This window comes from Sitodiplosis mosellana, unplaced genomic scaffold (assembly GCF_009176505.1).
Source record: "Sitodiplosis mosellana isolate CC-2019 unplaced genomic scaffold, AAFC_SMos_1.0 Smas_scaffold_2, whole genome shotgun sequence".
Classification (NCBI taxonomy): Eukaryota; Metazoa; Arthropoda; class Insecta; order Diptera; family Cecidomyiidae; genus Sitodiplosis; species Sitodiplosis mosellana.
In genome coordinates this window covers 8,107,004-8,123,732 of record NW_022595245.1, presented here as the reverse complement: position 1 = coordinate 8,123,732, position 16,729 = coordinate 8,107,004, and the positions used below count along the sequence as shown (strand labels likewise).

The window sequence follows — 16,729 nt, the reverse complement described above, 5'->3', positions numbered from 1 at the left end:
CTCTCTCTCTCTCTCTCTCTCTCTCTCTCTCTCTCTCTCTCTCTCTCACCCGAAAGCCATTTTCATGCTGCGTATGTGTGTTTGTGTAAGTGTGCCCATGCTCACATTGATTGATCAACGTAAATCACATCGAATCCATTCACGGATTTTGCATAACTTTTATAAATATTCATGGATACAAATAAAAAAGAATATATAGATGCATGTATTTATACATATGAAAAGCTCTTTGAATTTAATAGCAGTATTCCGAATGGACGCATTTATAATTTATTTGGAGATGAAAAGCGGACGAGAGAGAAAAAATGATTTTTCATTTGCATGGCTCAATATATATTCGGTGTATTTCATATATGCATTTTTTTGAGCTGCCTCTAAGTCAACTCAAGCATCTCTCTCTCTCTCTTACTCTCGATCTATTTTTTATTTAAAAGAAAGTATTGAATTCCACTGCTGTCAACAAAATTAATCTAAAAACTTTTCCAAGGAGACAATCAACAAACACAATGCACAATAAAAAAGAAATGAAAAAGGAAGAGGAAAAAAAGGCGAAAAGCTTAAATCGAGTACAGCGATTTTTCAGTTGTGGCAAATTCTCAGATCGAGAGTGAATGAATATTAAGTATTGGAGAGTTTTAAGTCGAACAGAGAGAGAGAGAAAAAAAGATTCGTCGGGTGGAAAAGTTCTGCATTTGGGATCGTTAATATTGATATGTCTCTGAGCGGAAATATTGGCAGTTGAATTGCCGAATACAGCGGCATGCGCACACACACAGTCATACACAGACAAAAGGCCTTAATCAAAGCTGAATCGAACTAATTCAAGTCTTTTGTTAGACTCTAATCATATCGAATGGAAATAGCAGCTAAAAAGGATGTGCAAAAAAATGGCACAGCATTTTTTTGATTGAGCATTTCCACTCAACGAACTATAAATAAAAACGTTCGGTCGGACTTTGCCTGCTCGCAATAGCACAGTACATCAATGACAGATTCCTCTCATCGATGCTCGCATTTCGTTCTCGCTGCTGATGCTGCTGCTGTTTGCCGTTGCCACTCCAATATACAACGTGCCAACGTTAAATTGAATAAATTAAACGAGTACGCAAAACATTCGATGCATCAATAAAAATTCCATGCTGTGTTTTCGTCATTTCCATTCATTAATTCTATTTTGGGATTTCCTTGTTTTATCGATTTTAACGCGCAATTTTCATTCACCGCTTTTCACTCGCCGATGCACTGTTGATGCTGCTGCTGCTGTTGTCGTTGATTTCATTTTGCGATGAGATTTTTGTTAGCATTCGAAATTGGTTGCATTTTAAAAGGTATACCAGTTCGGCTCTATCAGCTAGAAACGCACACAAACACAACGTCACTTCGATCCGAACCATCAAGACTCGAATTTTTTTTTTAATACGAATGTTCCATGGCGTTGGATAAAAGTTTATTTACGATAATTGAAATAAATTTGCTGGAATTTTATTTGGCACGTAGCAATGGCGTCCCGTATGCGTGGTTTGGGTTCGTGACGGCATAAAACGTCGTACTAAGCGACGATCAGTTTGAATGGATAAAAAAAAACACACGGAGAGGGAGAGAGAAAGAGAAGTGAAAGAAGTTGTTCGTCGGTCGATTCTATAAATCTATTCACAAGTAAATACACAGTACTGCCGCACTGTATACTATAAAACAAATGCGCCACAGTTAACCTTTCGTTTCGTTTCGTTTTGTGCCGTTTTGTCTTGCCTTTTTACGTGCTGCGTACGTGTGCATATGTGGCATTCGGTTTTAATGTAATTTGATGTATTTTTGGGCGCTTTTTTCGTCGTTCTTTCACTCACACTCGCTCCTGCACCCCATGCGCCCTTTCCACAGTTGTTGGTGTATTTGGCTGGGTGTGAGACGAGCTTATGGTAATCTCATGACCGGGATCAAGTGAGTTGTTCACTTGGCATATATGGATGCTCATTGGAATGACTGCCAGTCGACGAAGAGTGTGAGAGAGTAAAAAAAAATGAACACACATCGCAGGCAAATCTCTAGCAACAACATCAAACTCAGATACAATTTTGTCCTTCATTCTTTATTTTATTTCCATCAACATTTGTTCCATTTTCTGTCAGCCCCGGCACAATCAGTACACGTATGAATATTTTCTGAATTTGTCGAAATGTATGGAGCAGCGCAGCCATCCGTTAAGTATATGCAAATTTAGTTGGGCATATTTAAATCATCGGAAGGATTTTTGCCACATTCATTTTCGGCCATTCCCGACATGGCTTCCTAGTAGTCACCTACATACATTTTCATCATCGATTCTGTTTACCTTTTTTCGAATTTTCGTTTCGTTTGGTTTTTATTGCAATAGCAAAGACTTTTTGTGAGTGTGTTTATATTTGTATAGCGCACCCGAGCCACATAAACTCTCTACCTCGCAGTTGCTTTAAAGCACCTCACTAATGGATGTTTATTTAAACTTTGACCAAAAAATGTCTAGTAAAAATCACAAAATATGCGCATTTCAATTTTCTTTCCGATGCTCGCGCTGCTGATGCCAATTCAAAATCCTCAATTCGATTGTCAATCAAACCATATTGCAAACACCACTGCCACCACCATCACCATAGCTATCTCGCATCCATTCCCATTGTTATTGTTTCACCATTTTTACCGTTGCTTGGCATTTTCTCGCTCTCTCTCTCTCTCTCTCTCTCTCTCTCTCTCTCTTGGTATGTGTCGGTGGCTTCAATAAGTAAACGCTGTTGTGATTGCTTCTTTTTCATTTCCATTCAATAGCTTTAAGCTAAGTAAAACAAAACAGTAAAATGCCCCTCAACGCACATCAAATTTACACGGTTTTCTCTCTCTCTCTCTCTGTGTGTGTACATCAAATATATTTCGTTTTGTTTCCAATGCGTACGCGATAGAATGAATGAGTGAGTGAACGAAAATAAGGAATGTACTCTATCGACTGGCTGCTGATCCTGTTGTTTACGTTCGAAACATTTCGCACAATATCACAACGAACTGAACTCTCAATGTTCGGAAAAAACATACGCTATTTCGCCTTTCAACGAAAATTTTCAGGGATTTAAGTTTTATTTATTTGTTTTATGTTCGTTTTCGTTTCGTAAAATGGCTTGAATGTACTATTACGCTTGAGTGGAGTATAACGTGTATGTGTAGGAGGTTTGTGTATGTGCTATGGCGATGGGATTGAATAAGTAATCTGAAATACTTAGGTTTTCTCACATTCACTTCGGTAACGCATAAAACCGACATATTCACAGAGTCATGATGGTATACATCGAACAGGCTAGGCCAAGCCAAGCACACAAAGAATGCATGTAGCACATTGAAGGGCGCTGAAAAAAGTGCTTTTACCGCACTTTGAAATACGATAACCTCCGTAATCGCGCACGCACACCACCGTGAGATGAACGATGTATTTGATAAGCTTTTTTTTACAACCGGTTCATACATCAAACGGATAATATACACATGTGTATACAAATACATTTTCAGACGAAATATATATCGTCTTCAGTGCCGCTTCAATAATGTAAATTTTCTTACCCTTTTTTCGCGCTTTCATTTCCCCGAATGAATTTGATTCCGCGCTTTACTATCCTCGAAATAGGCTGAGAGAGAGAAAAACCGCCCGTGCTCTAATCGAGACGGATTTCGTATGTGTATCCAGTTAAAATCATTACCATCCCACGAATCTCACGAATTCAACCACTTCCATTTTGATCCTTAGATCACAGTTTGTTTTTTTCGATATTGAGCTCTAGGGCTGAAGCTTCTATACATACTGGTTATTGCATCGATATTTGCAGACAACAAATTCGCCGGGAATCAGAAGGGAAAAAAAATATTTTTTCTTTCTGCGTTGTAAAAATGAATGGCAATAAACATCATGAAATACAGTTTCGCGTTCACTATCATATCTTCCAGTCACTTGGATCTTCTAATCCGATGGTTGAATGTGAATGTTTCCAGGTCTGTTCCGGTATTTGCTTTTACGCAAAAACCAACGTCTGTTTTTTTTTCTTCTTCGTTTGTTTGTTCACAATAATGCGATTCGGAATTGGAAAATATTGATGTTTATTGGTCGAAAGAAAAAAATCGATGCCGCTCGTTGTTGCATAAGCCGATATTCGTTTTTTTTTCTCCGACAACTTGGCACACGGAACACATAAAACTTAAACGCGTAGTAAAAGTTGGTGTGTAGATATATATAATGAAACTAGGTGAAAATGCGAGATAGAGACTGAGTGAGAGCGAGCAAGAGATAAAGAGAGATAGTAAGTATGAAGGGCATATAAATTTAGAATCGTTAGCCCCTACATATATTCTTTTGGGATTAAACCTTTGAATTCCGAGCAAAAAAAAAAACAACACATAAAGATAAATGAGATTACGAAGTGGAAAAGCAGCGCCGAATATTTGTTGAAAATATGCTTGACATCGACCGATTTCCGTGGTTGTATGATCTCGCAGAGTGTGTCTTTGCTGTTGTTTTATTTTGTCAGCATGAGAAAAAATAAACAATATTGGACACATTTGAACTGTCGCACAGTTTGAATGTGGATCCCATAGGCACATCCCTTTAGGCATCGCATCCATTTGAATTTCGTATGTGTTTGCTTTTTTTCTCGGAATTTCTGAGGCGCCACCATGCATAGCAATTAAATTAGTACGAGCAATTTCTATCAAAATGTGTGACATGTTTGCGTCCACTACATCGCACTCACGCTCGTCTATCTAAAACTCCATATCAAATTCGAGCATTCTAGCGCTCAAACGTTCGAACTGATAAATTTATGAGAAATACAAACAGCGGCCACACACACACACACACACACACACACACACACACACACACACACACAGTTTATTAACTGCTCAACACAATGAGTGTTCACAGATGAACTGCTGCAACTAATATTCATGCTAATGTGCCCGAATGACAGAATCGCTGGCATAAAATGCATTTGCACGCAGTAATGACCTTCTACCAAATATTTATCGATTCATTTGGTGTGTTCATGTTCATGTTGTCGTGTCTGCAATTCGTTTACTTATTTTTCAAATGCACTGAACTGAACTGAACTGAACTGAACAAATATTGAACTAGATTTTAGCTTGAAAACCAATGTGCCAAATTTTGATGCTGACCGATGCATATAAACCGACAACTAAATTATCCAAAAGCGCAGAGTGTGGGGTTGCAGAAAAAAAGCTGAAAATCATCTGTCGCTTCACTAAATACTTGATATCAATATTATTCATTGGCACAACATTTCGAAATAGTTCGATTTACAGTATGTGCAGTGCATGTCCCTTTTGGGTTCGGTCATCGGTTCAACAGCAGCAGCAGCAGCAGCAGAAAAAAACCAGCACGAACGTGCTCTGTTATTCATGGGCATGCAATATGCGCACACTGAGATTGCTATATCGTGTGCCATTGCTATTGTAACTTGTGCACACACATGCACACAACCCACACATGAATATACGGTGAAATTATTATTGTGACCAACTGACGTTTTCGATAACAATATGTGTCGGCAATGAGTGCATCGATAAAAATCAACCACAATATTTCTATTGTTGTGACTTTGTTCTATCTGGACTCATGAAATAAAATGGTAACAGTAGCCCAACTGATAACTTTTTATTCTCTCGCTCATTCTTCTCTCTTTTGCTATGATCAACTCACACCGAAATAACCTCGATATGTGCGATGTAGACCGAACCGAAAGCATGAATAGAAGAGAAAAAAAACATCGACATCGTCCGTACTATTAATGAAAAACCGTTCTTAGTTCGATGTGGTTGATGTTTATTTTAAAGTTGCATGCACGTGTGATTATGAATAAATTGTTTTATCAACAACTAGTCAGTAGGGCCACCATGTCTAATTCAATCGGTTCGGCGAGAGTGGAAGATTTTTTTTTCGCATTGAAATAACAACTAGAAACAAACAGAATGGCAAAATAAAATCATAGAGAACAACTTATAGCTCAACAAATTTACAAACAGAAATATGCGCGGTACAAAAATAATGCTGTTCAGTGAGAATGAGAAACAAAAAAGTTACACAGCACCAACAAAAGCTCAGAAACATACAAGCACCAATATATGGGCGATGATATAGAGTATATTCTGCACATAACAAACGAGTTGCGTTTTTCAACTCACTGAACCATTAACTACTCGCGGCGTAATTCTGAATACAAAAATTAACAGAAAAAATAGAAGAAGAAAAAGTGTGAGTGAGCGCAGCGACGACGGCGGCAGCAACAAAGAGAAATGGTGCTTTTGTGAGCTACAATAAAATGCACGCATATCGCACAGTAAATAAAAATGGGCAAAACAATTTAAAAGTGTGTTAAGGCAAAACAATGTGTAAAAAAAAATGCTTCAGTCTTCAGTGTGACGCGGAGAAATGGGCTCCAATGAAAAGAAATAGAAATGAACACGAAAAAAAAGCATACACCAACAACTAACCCAACTGCAGAGGCAGAGAGCGAGCGCATTACCGTCGCGCGTATGAGTTTTATGAGTTCAGTAGATCAGTCCACCATTCTCCATGCATGCATTGCACATATATCAACAACAAATCTAATTTCTTGTTTTCACGCGCCCACGCGAGCCAATTAATAATCGTATTCATTTTATTACGGTCGACACAGCAGCTATATATATAGCTCATACACACGGAAACAAAATGCTGAGCAAAATGAAATATAATAACAAATAACGAACGAACAAACAAACAGCAACAGCAGAAGAAGAAAAATAACAAACTCGAATGTTCAACAGAACGAAAGACGAAGAAAAAAATCAAAGCTTCGATTGCATTTGCAATGAAATAAGAAACTATAATCGCACCGCCACTGAATTACATCATTCGATTTGCTCTGGTTCAGCCGAAGATTTTTTTTTATTGTAGTTGTTGTTGTTGTTGTTTGTTTGTGGAAGAAGAAAAATTTCCTTTTCTATTTAAGCCAATCGTTTCGTGTTACTTTCTCGTATTTTTCTCTTTTCCTTTTGCCGTTCGTTCACACACTTAGCAATTCAAAGAAAATCGCGTATGTTTTGTTCATCAATTACATTGTACGAGAATTAGTTCGCTCATGAAACATTCTTATGCTGACTCACGGCACGACGAAAGGCAAACATAAGAAAGAAACAACACTAAGTGAGCATCGTTCTAATTTATCGTAAATACGTGCGATAAATTCAATAGACGTGTATGTATGCCTGTGCAATCACTGATGGCATATGTTTTAAGTGCTTCGAAATTTCGGCGATTTATTTTCAATGCGTCGCATCGCATTCGCCAAACAGCATTAATGCGAAATAGCACACATTCATGCCTGTCTGAACACAGTACACACCTCGGAGATATCGATTTCATTCGGTGTGGTATGAGACGACAATGTTTATACACTTTTCGGTAATTTTTTTTTTAATATAACGCCAATTAATTACCGAAACAAACATTTATTACCTCATCCATACACACACAGTGCGTGTGTTTACTATTTCGTTCAGCTGCCTGTTTTTTTCGCTCTTTCTTTTAGTGGTTTTTACGAGTTTTTCGATTGAACACAAAAATCGCGCAACAACTTTTCGACGATAATGATAACGATACGCGGCGACGGCGGCGGATGTTGCTGCTGCGTAATTGAATGAGAAATGAAAATCGAACCGAACAGAATAAACCAAATCAATGTGCTTCGTCGAATTTATAATGCTACTTATGTTCTAAAAAATATATACCCACACCGTCCTGAAATAGCATTGGGCGTCCGACAGTAAACACACATACACAGAGAGAGAAAGAGACAGAGATGCGATTATATTGTTTCAAATGGTTGGCTCCAATCTGATTATTATTAGTAGCATTCATCGGAAATTCTGCACGCACATCGAGTAATTGCCCCAAAATCGAACACAACACACACAACCATTTCAAATATAGTTACTTATTATCTTGAAGGATTCACACGCGCGCCGCCCCCACCAAAAACTGTTATGATCTAACTTTTTTTCTCTTTGTTTCGCAGGCTTCGGATTTGTTCACATCGGCCCAGTCCATTATATTGGGGAAATTTGAGAACACCCAAATGATGTGGCAGCACCACAATAAGTTAAAGAAGCATCGCAATATTGTTCCGGCACACCAATAACACTTCAAATAAATTATATATTTTTTTTCTCGGTGAGTACCTTTCTCGCATCTGTTGCTATAAGAAGAACAAAAAAAAACACACGATTTTATCGATGGATTTTTGGTCTCATTTTGTTGCTGTTGTACAATATTGAATTTGTGGTTGATCGAATCAAACGCGCTATAGAACGATTCTCTACAGTCATTCTAGTGGTGATGGTGTATACTTTTTCTTCTTCTGCAAGTCGATTTCATTATTATTTAGTCTGTCGAGAAAAAAAATATAGAGAGAGAGAGAGCCAAGAAGAATAGAAATGCTGTCGCAATGTGTGAGACGCATTTTCACAAACAAAAAAACCATAACAACAAAGGCAACGCGCACGAAAGCAAGCACAAAAGAATCGACAAACGACAACAACCATTTGGGTGAAAATATCGTGAGTAATACTCTCGATTCGATTGAAACATAAAATGCATAAAGTAAAATTTCAACGTCGAATAGAGCAGCATATCGACTGAGAGAGAAAGAGAGAATATAAGCGCGTTGTGCTGTGCCATCGAATTTCTCGGGGTTTGGTATGCGTTTAAATTGAATTCTCAAAACGGTAATAGTCAATAATAAAAATAAAGAAAGTCAGCAACAGTGCAAAAAAATGCCAAAACAACGGATTGAATGACGAAAAATGGTCGGGAGAATGAGTGCGAGTGTGAGCGAGTGAATGAATGAAAGTCATTCGCTTCGTTATATTTGGATCGTTCAGTGGGAATGAACTCGCAAAAATACGCACACCGTGCACACGATTGACATGAACCTGACACACACACGACAGGGAAAAAAAAACGAAAACAAATATTAAATCGAAGCAATAGAATGGTAAATAATCAGTTTTGAAAACCCAAAATACGCACATTCAAATCAATTTGGAAAGCTGTTGCGACAGCTTTGTCGCTCTCACCCTCCTGTCTCGTTGCGTTCAGCTGAACGCTGTCGAATAACGAGTCAAATCGAACGTGTACAGCAACAGCAACAGCATCAGCATCAGCAGCAAAAGAAGAAAGAAACGACAAAAAAACGGACTCAAGAATGTTGTAGGTGAAATTCTTATGATTCCATTGGCAGTGATATCGGTTGTGTATGTTTTTTTTATTTTCATCTTCATTTCTCGTTGTATTTTGCTTGGTACATGAAAGGGATTTTTATCTTGAAGGAATACGTTCATGATTACTGTTTGCGAAATGTGCGTGAGCGTTCCGAACCGAAATAAAAAGTGGTACGTGAAGTAGGTGTGCTTTTATTCGATTCATAATAATGGTTTAGGCATTGAATTTAAATAGCAAGCAAATGATGAAGTCATAACAATAATCATAATAAATATTTGGTTTCAACGAAATAAGCAGCCGAAGGAGAAGGGAAAAAATTGAACAGAAAAAAAACACTTGGCTTATAACTGTCAAAAAAAGAGGCTTTCCGCTTCTTCTCTTTTCAATCGACAAAAACGGAATCGAAAAATTCGAGTGCCACTTTGCCTCGGCAACAAGCATTTTTCGGCTCATTGAAAGCTGAGACAGATTGTGAATAAAATAGGCGACGCCAATACCATCGAATGCCGACTGATAAGCATATGCACAGATAAGGCGATTGTAATATGCGTTTTGTCGATGTTTTTACCCAAGTTTTTCCTTCGGTTATTTTTTTCCGACATCGTCGTCATCGTCGTCTTATATACAAAGGTAAAAATTGGGCAATTCGATAACTATGGATGTATAAGCGAAAGACAAGCACCAAATAGGTTGGTACAGACGGATTTTCATCGATTGCACACCATAACCGCACTGATGCCGCTCTCTGGTCTTTGGGGATTTGAGCTGTCGTGGTGGTGGCTGCTCTCGTTGTGTGTGTATTCGATTCGGTTGCGATGAGGTTTTCGAATTGATTGGATAAATATTAAGCCAAATAAGGGCATGATGACAGCATGAGTTTATGTAACACAGTATAGCTGTGTATTTTAATTTCGGAGATCCTTTTCAAAACTTACATTCGGTGTGCACGCGACACTTTTCACAAAAGTATTGTGACCATACTCCGTACAATTGCTGTCTTCCCGTGTTGCTTGGCTTGCTTTTTTTTGTTCGACGCTTAATTTTAGTTTCATGCAACGTTCTCTTCGATTACTTTATTTTGATGAGGCCATTCTTCTATTTTATTCCTCTCGACTAAATCCAGATCATTGTCATTGTCAACTCGTCGTCGTTTCCGTTCACCATCCCGAATCGAAGCCAAACACCGAATTCCAACCTCTTTTTTGTGAAAAATCATTGTTCGAGTGAGAAAATAAAGCATAAATAATACCAAGCTTTCAGAGCACGTATCGATTTTGTGTGCTCATACTTATCAACGTGCCCTCTCTTGCTCAAAAAGCTTTGCGTTGTTTATGTTTATTGTAGACATATACCAGCAGCAGCAACAGCAGTACTATGAGAGCGAGAATCAGTCGAACATTACCGACGACGAACTCAACGATCTCCACACCGATTTTTGACGAACAAGACCAACAATACCATTTGTCATGCACTACTCTCGCACGCTTGCTCTTTGGGTCGCAGTCTTTCCATAGGGCTCTGGTGCTCTATTCCCTTCCGTCTCTCGGATGTGCTAATATTACGAACGAAATCTCGCAAAAGAGACGTGAGTGTTTCGTGTGTTTTGGTCCTTCTTATTTTCGTCGGCGTTGCTGTTGTTGTTGTTTTTTCTCTGTTTACATATGGTTATTTTCATTTTAAAAAGTATTTCATCTCTGTATGTTTGTATTCGTTTATGCTGTAGGTAAAATATTCTATTTGGTGACTTTGGTTCGGTTCCATTTTGTATGTGGCGAACGTATTTTATTGACTTTGATTTTTTTTCCTTCGCCCCACAGCACTGTTGCTGTTGTTGTTTATCTAATTCGTTTTCGGTGGTTTTATTTGTTCGCTTTTTTTCCTCTCTCTCACTCACTCCGGCTCTATTTTTTATGCCACATTATTACGTCGGCATGTTAGTGCTTTTACTGTAACACGCAATCTTCATATCACGTTCATTTTACATACACAAACACCATCGCTGTTGAGAGAGTGAATCGTTATCACGTCTGACTGTGAAGCACACACTGCTGCATGTTCTCCGATTAGACCCGTTTTATCGTCGGAAGCTCCTTTTCGTGTCACAATATCGCCGAACAACACGCATCCAATGCCAACATTCACCACAATCGCGTGCTGGTTTTTTTCCCTCGCTCTCGCCCACTTCTTCACATGGAGATTTTCGATCTGTTTTCATTTTTTGCTCTCTTCTCAAGCACACGCATAAAACATGCACTCAACAGAAGATAACTGATTAGAAAAGGCGACTGTTCATTTGTGTGTTTGGACGCGTTTGGTGGTGTTTTTTTCTCCTTTTTTTTGCTTCATGCTGCACTTCAACCGTGTCACCACCAGCGTCATGAGTGCTAAGCGTGTTCGTGCATCAAATGCACTAGAATGGCTAAACGTTAAATTGCATCTATGCGCAAGCGGAACGATCACATGAAGTATTGTAATTATGATTGTGTAATTACTTTGTTGCCGTCGCACCGTGCACAGCATTTATAAAATGAAAAGAGTGTCGGAGAATGAGAATGAGCACCGACAGTTGTATTTGCCAGCAGCAGTGTGGCTCGGGGAGTGGTGCGCGCCTGCTGATGTTGTTTGTTTATATCACCTACAACGAACGGTTGATGTTGTACCGATCGACGGATATAGGAGTGCGGTGCGCGGTTGCATGAACACGAGCGCACCAGCCAACAACAGCATTGATAAATTACAAAATTACTCATTTCGTGAAAAAGCATGAACCAAATATGTACCTCAGCAGTGTAACTATAAACAAACAAAACTCCAGCCGCACATGACCAAATTGAAAAAAATAAAAACAACAACACACTACTTTGCTCTGGATGCTATAAAAAGAATCAACATTGTTTGGAAACGAATGCTAGCCAGCGAGCGAGTGAATGTGTGCATGATCTTTTTTCACAGTTTGATTCTATTTTTCGACACAGAAAAACGATACAATTCCGATCCAAAAGCGGAAATTTAATTTTGTTTCACTTTTTCTTTTTTAGTTTTATTCGTAAACTATGCACGCAGTGCCTGCTGCCTCTCTCTCTTACTCACTCACTCACTCACGATACGTACATACAGCCGACACTTTGTTTACTTGTGTTATGAATTTTTGTTTCGTTTTCGTTTCTGTGTGTTGTTGTTTTTTTCTCACTTGTTTCATTCCAAGTTGAAAGATTCTCTGTCGAAAAATCGTTCCGTTGCTATTACACCGACAATTGTTATTGACTGCATTCGATCGTGAAGCGTCAGTTTGGTAACGTCACGATGATAAAGAATAGAAAAAAGTGAAAAATTTCTTCGTTGCCGTCTTTTTCTTCAGCTATTTTCTTTTGGTGTTGTTGTTGTTACAATTTTCTTGATGCATCTAAAAAGAGCTCGAGTTTGGATTGCAGTTTAAGAAGTTTAAAATGTTCAAGCAAAGTTTAATAGCCGTAAAAAATTATTTGCTTTCAAAATACTTGCAGCAAAAATCAAGTGAACGTTTTTGCGTGTGTGTGTGTGTGTGTGTTCTGGTGTCCAATGATAAAAAATGCGCACTGAAAATGGAACAAAATCTTAATTAAAGTGGACAGTGTGGAAAAGAATTTACCAAATGCTATTTTTTCTCTATCTCTCTCTCTCTCTTTCATTTGAGTCACTCAGCCACATCGTGTAGCAACGCCACTGAACATGGTATTGTATAATATTTTTTCTTTAGCTTAAACCCTGTACTGGAGGATGTATTTTTTAGCAAAAAAAAAACTAAACGAATTACTGGAATGACAGAAAACAAAAGACTTTCCAAACCAAACAGCCAGTCGGCTAGCCAAAAATGCTCCAAACAAACGTTCAACGTCAGCTTGCTCCCCATTTTATGGGATTTATGTCGTAATGTTTTTCTTTCCATTTTTTCAATAGAATGCTAATGGTGTCATCATTTGAGCCGTTTTCCGGCACTTTTTTTTTCTCTCTTCACTATCGCTCGCAAATGGTATTGTGTATACTAATATATTGTAAAATGCATGACGACTTTGGCCTTCGCCTTATTTTCACTTTATCTACGCGCGCTTACAATTCACTTTGTGTTCACCATTAATAATCTTTCGTACGTTGTACTTTTATTCTTTGTGTTATTTTGCGGCGTTTTTTGCTTCTGTATGTATCTTTCTCGCGCACTCATACTGTCGCCATCATTCTCATTGTACAGTATAATCGCATAGCTAGCTTTTTTTCTGCTCTTCACCGCATGTAGATGAAAGTCATCACAGCGATTTATACTTTCCGTTCATTATTTCTTCGTTCTATGGGTTTTTTTTTTGCCTTTAAGTTTGCCACATTTTTTCACATGTAAATGTATCCAAACAATTTCCTCGATGCGTTTCGGTCGTTAGACCGTGTGATGTAAGCTAGATTTTGAACTTGCCGCGCATAGATAGAGAAAAAAAACACCGAAACATGTTCAAGTGAGTGGTTTCAATGCCAACACCGAAATGGAGGAAAAAACGAGCAGAAAAGCAAACAAAGAAAATGGAATGAAGTAATACCCGGCTGTGATGGCTAACGTGAATCAACGACGAAATAATGATGATGGCACTGAAACAAAATAGAAAACAACAAACTGAATCATCTTCAAACAATGAACAATTCCAAATTATAATTGGAGCAAACGATGCGCTTTTGCGGCGATTAATTAATGCTTTAGTGCATTTAACCATGAAATTTGTACGATTGCGAATCGGATTTGAATTTAATTATTGCAGCAAGAAAAAAATGGAATCTGAAGTGATTCTTTGATTATGCTTGCCAAGGATTTTTTAATGCAATTCACGTGAATTGCCATGGCTTCATCATCGTATCATATTTTTGACGATACTCATTCTTCCGTTCTTCGAACAAGAAGAATGAAAAAAAAAATGATTGAGGAAATAATGAAGCAAGTCCTTAGTATATTTCCTCCCCCACAATTTCTGCCGTTGCTAACGTCGGAAGTTTGAGATTAAGTTAAAAGTTTTAACGAATGAGCGGAAAATTTTCATTTTTTTCCTTTCTACGAGTGTGTGGCAGACATACACACTCACTCAGAAACGAAGCGATAAAGGAAGAGGGCGAACAGCTACTTGTGGGGCGACAATAGCCAAATGTTGCAATTGTACTATTATACAGCAATGTAAAAGCGAATGTGCCATTCTTGAGCAGTAATTTTCACATTTTGCAATTCCTGCTTTGACTCCGACGTAATCGTCTAATGTGGCTCAATTTCCCGTTTGCCCATAGAAGCATAGCAAATATTGAACCAGGATCAAGAACAAAATTACACGAGAATCGTGAAACAAGAAGAATTCATGTCCAATATACGAGACGAACACCGCCTTACGATTTCTCAACGAAAAGAAAGAAAGAATATAAAAGCGGCGACGAGCGATGGACCAACTGTTTTCAATCCCACTTTTGCAGACATTCCCTCTTCTGTCGGTGCAAAATTGTGAGACTTTCATTTTGTTTATTCTTTGATCGCGTACAGCGTTGATATGAAGAGAGAGAGAGAGAGAGAGAGAGAGAGAGAGAGAGGGAGAGAAAGAGAAAAAAGAATGAAGAAAAAAAAACACATCATCGTGTGACGTTCATTGTACTTACTGTAGATTACACTCTCTCAATGCTGATTTTTTTTTACGTTATTTGCTCGAAAACTTCGATCATTTTCTATGGAATATCGTGTAGACATGTATCAACTTAAAACCACGCGTACTTACACACAGAAAGAAATACATACATATATATATATATACATGAAGCAGCGAGTCATCATCCATAGCTCAGTTTGTTCATTTTCTCTCTCTCTTACCCTCTCACTCGTTCACATTAAATTACATAATTTTAATGCTCTGATGAACATTAAAATTTTTATAAAATGAGTTTAAAGAACAAAATGTTTTCTTTACTTCGATAATTTGTATTTTTTTTTCTCTTCCTTCTCTCATCTCCTAAGCTCGGTTGTGTATCGCCCTCTTCACGTACATACACAATTTTTATTCTCACTTTTTCATTGTGCTGTTTGCTCGCATTTCATTCGATCGTTCACACACTCAAAGCATTTAAATGAGAATATAAAGACTCATTGCTGAGCACAGATATACATGCCGCTGCTGCTGCTGCAAGAATAACGTGTAGTCAAAATTGACGACGATGGTCTATGGGGAAGAGAAAAAAAACGAGAACTGAAATAAAAGTAAAGACGGGAAAAAATGCTGAAATTATAATGTAATGTGCGAGAAGAGACAAGGAGAGAGAGAGAAAGAGCAAAACGAAAGAAAATGCTCGTACTAACGAGAAGGAACCTAGAGAAAAAACTATAATATTCACATTTCACAGAGTTCACACACTGAGCGCAACTTACAATTTGATTGATGTTGAATTTTTAGTGCGCCCGCGGAACAGAATTGTATTTGTAATAGTGCAGTGCACTGACATTGACTGTGTGTATTCATGTTGGTCGGTCTCTCATCGTCGTCGTCGTGCACTTGTTCACATTGTTATTGTTTTTGTTGTTTTCTTCTTCTTCTTCATTTGTCTCCATCTCTTTCTCGTTCTAGTTTTCTTCCTTTCGTATCGTGTATGCCCATTCCATTGGAGTCGGTGTGTAGTATGTACTCTTTGTAGTACTTTCATAATATGTATCAATTCTATCTCTGTCGATCGCCCTCGAATCACTGCATTTCATGCGCGCACTCTTATTTTCTTCCATTCCCGCTCGTTCAAGCGCGCGCGCTCGCTCGCTCATTCTCATTTATTAGATGGACGACGCTCTAGCTGCGTGTCTTTTCCTTCACACTGTCGCTTCGTGTTATTCCTTTAATTTTTAATGGAGGTATGTACGTGAAGAAATTTACTTTAATTTTAAATTTTCAAACAGAACCGAAAACGGAGAAGCAAGAGAGAAAAAAATGTTGTTGATTCAGTTTTTTTCTTCTTTTTCTTTTCACTCCACTTAGATTTTCATTTCCACGTCTATTTTGGTTGCACAGCATCTACAACACATACATTCTGTGCATTCACGTTTTTCATTCAATTTGAATTGCCTTTATATTCTTCACATTTCTTGCTCGTTGCTCGTGTGTTTGTGTTTTTTTTCCTCTTCTTTGGTCGGGCCTCATCTTTGGCTATAATGAACATATTATATTTCATTAATCATGAAATTCCATAGCAAACTTACTTGAATGTTTCACTCTCTCTGCTCGCATTATTCTCGTGTGTTAAATTGTGTATTTGCTCTTTCTTAAAGCCCCGAAAAAAAATCAGTTTCATTTTCTAGTCGATCTCTAATGGAATTGAATCGAGATCGTTTTTTCCTTTGCGCCCTCATCTCCCCGAGAAACAAAGAGAGAGAGAGAGAGAGAGAGAGAGAGAGAGAGAGAGAGAGAGAGA

At 38.1% G+C, this 16,729-nt stretch overlaps 2 protein-coding genes across 4 annotated transcripts in view; both read left to right on the top strand.

The window, feature by feature from the left end:
• Positions 1-16,729, top strand: part of LOC129564894 (protein disks lost) — a 211,863-nt gene that overhangs the window by 48,982 nt on the left and 146,152 nt on the right. The gene's annotated exons all lie outside the window — the stretch shown is intronic.
• LOC129564895 (brain tumor protein) overlaps positions 1-16,729 on the top strand; it is a 95,867-nt gene that overhangs the window by 48,900 nt on the left and 30,238 nt on the right. For all 3 annotated transcript variants that reach the window (XR_008687553.1, XR_008687554.1, XM_055439146.1), the window contains one exon: positions 8,085-8,239. The gene's annotated coding sequence lies outside the window, so the exon portion shown is untranslated. The remainder of the gene's footprint in view (positions 1-8,084; positions 8,240-16,729) is intronic.